The 6,357-nt window shown below is 42.5% G+C and overlaps 1 protein-coding gene across 2 annotated transcripts in view; it reads left to right on the forward strand.

The window, feature by feature from the left end:
• raver2 (ribonucleoprotein, PTB-binding 2) overlaps positions 1-6,357 on the forward strand; it is a 126,718-nt gene that overhangs the window by 97,022 nt on the left and 23,339 nt on the right. The gene's annotated exons all lie outside the window — the stretch shown is intronic.

Raw genomic sequence — 6,357 nt, forward strand, 5'->3', positions numbered from 1 at the left:
AGCTAATATCCTTCATTACAATTGTTAATCCCTTCTTTAGCCAGTAATGCTACCCCACCTCCCTTTCCTTTTTGCCTATCTTTCCTGAATATCGAATACATGGAGGCATGTATAAATCAGGGTTTTGGTGGTGGAAGGGCAGAGTCTGGGGGGCATGGAATTAATCGGCCTTGGTGATGGATAGGAATGGAAGTAGGGTGATCGACAGCATGTGAGGTTTAAAGCTCAAGCCGCACTAAGCTTGAAAACAGTTTTCTTTAGCCTGAGACAGTGACTGCGGAGGGGAAGATTCCCTGCAGCACGACCTGAAAATAATAAGTTCAATCTTCCTGATGTTGAACTGGAGGAAATTGCACGTTATCCAAGGTTTGATGTCAGACAAGGAATCTGATAGCTCAGAGGTAGTTGTGGGGTCAAGAAAGGTGATGGAGAGGTAGAGCTGGGTGTCATCAATATACATGTGAAAGCTGACCCCCATCTCCAAGGGGCAATTATGTAAACGGAGAGGAGTGCGCTACGGATATATTCTTGGAGGTCTCTAGGTGCGGGGGTAATGCTGGATTGTTTGCATAGGTTGTGGAATGGAACCATGCAGTAACAGACTCTCTGACCAGAACATTGGAAGGGAGGTGTTGGAAGTGGATGGCCTAGTCGCCTGTATTGAATGCTACAGAACATTTGAGCTGAATGAGGAGTGCTGAAGCACCACCGTAATGGAGGATGTTTTCTGTTACTTCAGCTAGAGCTGTTTTGGTGAAGGGTGGAAGCAAACTGGAGGGATTCAAACAGGAGGTTTGCGAAAGATTAGCATGGAGCTGAGTGGCAATGATATGTTTGAGGACCTTGGAGAGGAAAGGACGGTTTGAGATGGGACAGTACTTGGAGAAGATGGATAGCTGAGGGTGGGTTTTTTTTTTGGAGAGTGGATGGTGATGGTGGTTATGAAGGGAAGAGGGCTGATGCACAAGGAAAGGGAACCATTGGTAGTCAACTGGAATGGAGGCAGGAAGGGGTGTTGACTGGAAAGGGGGGTCAAAGGAGCAGAGGTGGACATCATGAATGAGGTGAGCTCAGACGGTGGGGAAACGGACCACTTAAAGACTGGTTGAAGGCTAGAGTGGATCGGAGACTGGGCTGGATGGAGACTGGCGATGAAAGGGAGAAAACAGTAGAGGAAGTTATGCACCTGGTCTCAGTCTTGGAGATAGTTCCTTGCACTGGTGTTTTGAGATGAAGGTTGCGTGGATGGGAACAATAGGTTTATCTTTGTGGTCAAGTCAGTTCTGCTGATTGATGACTCGGCTAGTTCTGCACTAGGTATGTTCAGGTTTGTGTCCCTCTGACTTGAGGTAAAGCTTGTGAACAATTCGTGGGAGAGGGGGTTTGATTCACCGGGAACAAGGACATCAGAGGCGAGGAAATGGTTGAGCTAGTCCGCAGTGGCAGAGGTGCTCTGCTGAATGGAGGGCCAAAAACGAGAGTGGAAATTTGAAAGTGAGGTTGTAAAGGAGCTGAGCGAGAGTTTTTTCTATGTGCAGGTGCCAAGAATATTGAGATTGGAGATCAGTTGGGAGTTGAGTGGTAAGGGAGATTAGGAAGTGGTCAAAGAAAGTCTTATCAGAGATAGCATTGTCGGAGATCAAGGCTACCTTCAGTGCAGTGAGCCCATGAGGTATGGAGTTGAAGGGGTGGGCAATGATATGGGTGGAGTATTGACATGAAGGATAAGATCAGGAGCGTACAGGAGGACGGTGAAGTTGGAGAAGAGGGGACCAGGGAGTTGAGATGTAGATTGAAGTCACAGAGGGTCTGAAGTTTGAGTACAGAGGCTGAGAAGTAAGGCATTTTGGAGAGAAAGTCGGCTTGGGTAGTACAGGGGCTGAAATGCTCATTGGGGAAAAGTACTGAAGGAGTAGGGGAGTTGCAAATTGGCAATGAGGGTTACAGTGTACAGAATTGGTTATCAGTTGGGCACAAGCCAAAAAACCCAACCACAGACCAGAGAGTGGTGTTTCCAAATGAATTGGGGTAGGGGTCTGTCACAGGATGTATGATTTAAAAAATAATAATAATATCTCAAGATCCCATTGAATTCTGCTGTGGTCCTGGTTGGTCTCTGGGGTCATACGGAAAGGTGCCCTGAGTGGAATGTACTGTGCTTTCCTTTCAAATGGTGGTGCTGTGAGCTGGGCTTTCCCAGCCATTTGGCTGTCGGTGTGGCAGAAGTGAAGGGGAAGTACTGCAAACAGGGGAAACCGAGCTTAAGAAATCGGAAAAGCAAATTGCTATTATATAGGAGAAAATAGGAGAAATTGAAACTAGAAATGGGTTTTAATACAAGATTGACTTGTTTCACTGCACAAAATTCTGTTGAATTTTTTTTTTTATTTTGAAACATTTTTGAAGCAATTTATTTTTTTTTAAATTAGAGTTTTCTCTCCTCCAGGCTCCTGGCTCATGTATTTGAACTTGGGGTTAGATTGCCTGTACTTATGCCATCTACAGTGTGGCTGAGTTGGGTGCTAGGATGTATGCTAGATTAGTCAATAGATAACATCTTCCATCTCTTCCCTGTGGCCGGCTGCTGCTGTGCACAATCCTGCAGTGATATAATCCCAATTGAGTTCAGCAGCTTGGAGAATCAAAGCTGCATTCTGCAACTGTTGTGGCATTGCATGTGGTGTGTCATTGTACAGGAAACTTTCTGGTATCTGGCACGGACGGGACCGAGCTGGTGCCGGTCTATCAACAATGCCGGAGAATCGAGCGCTATAGTTAAAGACTCCGTATCTAGCAACAAACCCTGTTGCAACAGCTTCAAAACAATCAGCACAGCTTGCAAGCGTCTCTGTAGCTTAGCAACAGCTTCAGTTAGACGCTTGCACAGCCAGAAATGAGTAAAAATAAGTAACAAAGTAAAAAAAAAAGTTATCTGAACCGACTCCTGAATTTTGCCGGTTAACTGACATTTCCGGTTATTTAGTGGCCGGTTAATCGAAAGTTTCCTGTAGTGCATCACTAAGAAATGCATATTAACTGAGTTTGGCAGATTGGAAGATAACCATTAAAATGTAATTTTTTAATTAAATCAAAGTTCTTGATGAACCAGTGCACTGTACATCATTTTCCTGTAATAGGTGAAGAAAAAGGATCTGAATTATTTGTGGTACCGCTTTTGACTCCCATAACTGCTATAAATAAAATTGTTGGGTGATATCTATTTCCAATTTTAACTTTTTGAAACCATTCTATATCAAATTACAGAAGGCAGTTTTTGAAAGAATATTTTGACTGAAAATGACAAAAGCAGAATCATTACTAGCAATAGCTGTCATTTTCAGCTCCTAGACCCATTTTTCGTTTTTGTCCCATTACCACTCCCTTTTGCCTTGCAACATCATCACTTTTGTCATTTAATCGCTCCTGCCTTCCACCCTGCCACAGACTTTCCCTTTTGTTCTTTCCTTCCTTCCTCCCCCCCCCCCCCCCCCCCACTCCCCTGCTTCTGTACTTAAAACCTGTTACATTGCTAACTTTTTCCAGTTCTGATCAAAGGTCATAGACTTGAAATGTTAGTTCTGTTTCTCTCCACAGATGCTACCTGATCTGTGGTTTTTCCAGCATTTTCTGCATAAGATATACAGCACAGAAACGGACCATTCGGCCCAACCAGTCCATGCCGGCAGTTATGCTCCACTCGAGCCTCCTCCTGTCTTTCCTCATCTAACTCTAGCAACATAATCCTCTATTCCCTTCTCCCTCATATGCTTATCTAGCCTCCCCTTAAATGCATCTGTACTGTTCGATTTAACTACTCCCTGTGATAGCGAGTTTCACATTCTCACCACTCTGTAAAGAGGTTTCTTCTGAATTCCCTATTTGATTTCTTGGTGACTATCTTCTATTAATGGGCTCTAGTTTTGCTCTTCCCCAGAAATGGAAACACACTGTCTACTCTATCAAAACCTTTCATAATTTTAAAGACCTCCTAATTAGGTCACCCCTCAGCCTTCACTTTTCAAGAGAGAGATCCAACCTGTTCATCCTTTCCTGATCGGTATACCCTCGCATTTTTGGTATCATCCTTGTAAATCTTTTTCACGCCCTCTCCAGTGCCTCTATATCCTTTTTATAATATGGTGACCAGAATTATACATAGTACTCCCAAGTATGGTCTAACCAAGGTTAGTTACAAGTTTAGTATTAATTTCTCTACTTTTCAATTCTATCCCTCTAGAAATAAACCCTAGTGCTTGGTTTACTTTTTTATGGCCTTATTAATCTGCGTCACTACTTCTAATGATTTATGTATTTGCACTCAGAGATCCCTTTGTGCTTCTAGATTTAGATTCTTATTTTCCAAGTAATATGTGACCTCATTTTTCTTACCAAAATGTAATGCCTCACATTTATCGGCGTTGCCATTTATTTGCCAATTGTATGCCCATTTTGCAAGTTTATTAATGTCGTCTTGTAATTTGTTGCAGTCTTCTTCAGTATTGACTATCTTTCTTTCCCCCCCCCCCCCCAACAAATGTTGGTGTTATCTGCATTCTATTTTGTTGCTTCAGACATCAAAGCCAAGTTCAGTGTAAATTCATCTAGTTGATACAAGGGATGCAAAGCTATAGTTATGACAAGATGCTGGGACTATTTCCATTGGAGCAGAGAAGGCAAAGAGCAGATTTAAGGGATTTTCAAAATTTATAAAGTGTTATGATCAGGGAATATAGAAATACTGGCCCAGAATTTCAGGTCGGGGGCGCGCCGGCCGTTGAGCTGTGGGCCCGCGTGGGATTCCGATCCTGGGCCGCCTCCAGCTGCCGGCGCGCAGTGCTTGCGTATCCCAGGGGCGCAGTTAGTTTGAAGCGTCTCCTGGGATCACGTGGGCCATGGAGAGCCAATGGTAGCAGGGAATGCTTCATTCATAAATTTGACAGGAAGAGCTGTCAAACCTATAAATACTATAAGCCCCAAAACATAACTAAAACGTCAAATAATTTTTTTTTTAAATCACATTTTAAAAATAACTATAAATTACATGAAATAACTATTTTAAACAATTAAAATTTTTGAAAAAATGAATTACATTTTCTAACGGGGCTAAAAAATAAACTTACCTTTCTTTAAAGTATTTAAAAATAATAAACCTGTGGGGGAAAAAGTGTTTTAATTTTAATTAATTCACCACTTACCTTCATAAAAGCATGCCTTGCGCCTGCTTTTTAAAAGTGTAACTGTTGGAGACTTACCCTCCCGGAGAAACCTGCAAAAAAAAAAAAAAAAAAAAAAATAACTCTCCGGCGCATGCGTTCCACCTGTCAACCCCTTCTTTCAAGGGAACGGAAGTTCCAGTTTCATGCGCAGTGCATGCACAAAACCAGCACTTTCGTTGGGCCTATGCGTGAGTACCCAGCGTGTACTCAGGCGTGGGGACCCAAATTTCTGGGCCATTATTTCCTGGTGATCAGTAATGAGGAGTCACCCATTTAAAATTGTCACAATAGAGAAGAGATAGGTTAGGAGAAATTTCTTTACCAAAAATTTAGAGCATGGAATACTTTGCTGTGGGAGTAGTTGAGACAGAGTTCATTGCATCTTTTTGAAGCAGAGAAACATGCAAGGCTATGGGAAGAGAGTGGGTCAGTGTGATTGGTTTTGGATGGCTCTTGCAAAGAATTGTGATCTTTGGCTCTGTGGAATTGAAAGTGATTGCAGAAGTGTTCCAATCCGTTAGTGAAGGAACTCTCTGCACCCACTACTGTTAGGAGTAGAGTGTAGTTTTAGATGATCAGGCATTTATAACTGTCATTGTACATAAGCTTGTGCTGTTTACGTGTTTTAATTTTTGTAAATAAATCTTGTTATTTTGGAATCTGAGCTCAGCTTGAACATAGCTTGTTGATAAATGGCGTGAAGATAAATAAAGTGCAGCGAACATTAGAAATTTGATTGAGAGCCCTAAGGGACATGGGGTATCTACAGGGCAGAAAATAGGGCTGCACCTTCTGGTTCTTTGTAGGAGGAGGAGTGCAGTAAGACCATTGCAACATGGAACATTGAAATATATCACAGTGGCAAGAGAGTTTTGAGCCACCTATCCAGTCAGAAGGAGTGACTGGATAGTGATAAGGAATGGAAACATGAGTTTTCTCTCCTTGTCCTCCTGACCCCTCTTTCTTTTCCAGAGCGGAGACCAACAGTAGTACAGAACTGCTGAGTTAACTCAACAGTAACCGGAGATTTAACCTGGGACTTTACTGTGCTCTGTGCTTCATTTCTTGCTGGAAAAATGTGTTTTGCCATCAGAGAATATTCTGATTGTCCATGGAAGAATTTCAGTGGTTGTCATAGCAA

The sequence above is a fragment of the Somniosus microcephalus genome, chromosome 3 (genome assembly GCF_052327205.1).
Source record: "Somniosus microcephalus isolate GS21.2 chromosome 3, FLI_Smic_1.0, whole genome shotgun sequence".
Classification (NCBI taxonomy): Eukaryota; Metazoa; Chordata; class Chondrichthyes; order Squaliformes; family Somniosidae; genus Somniosus; species Somniosus microcephalus.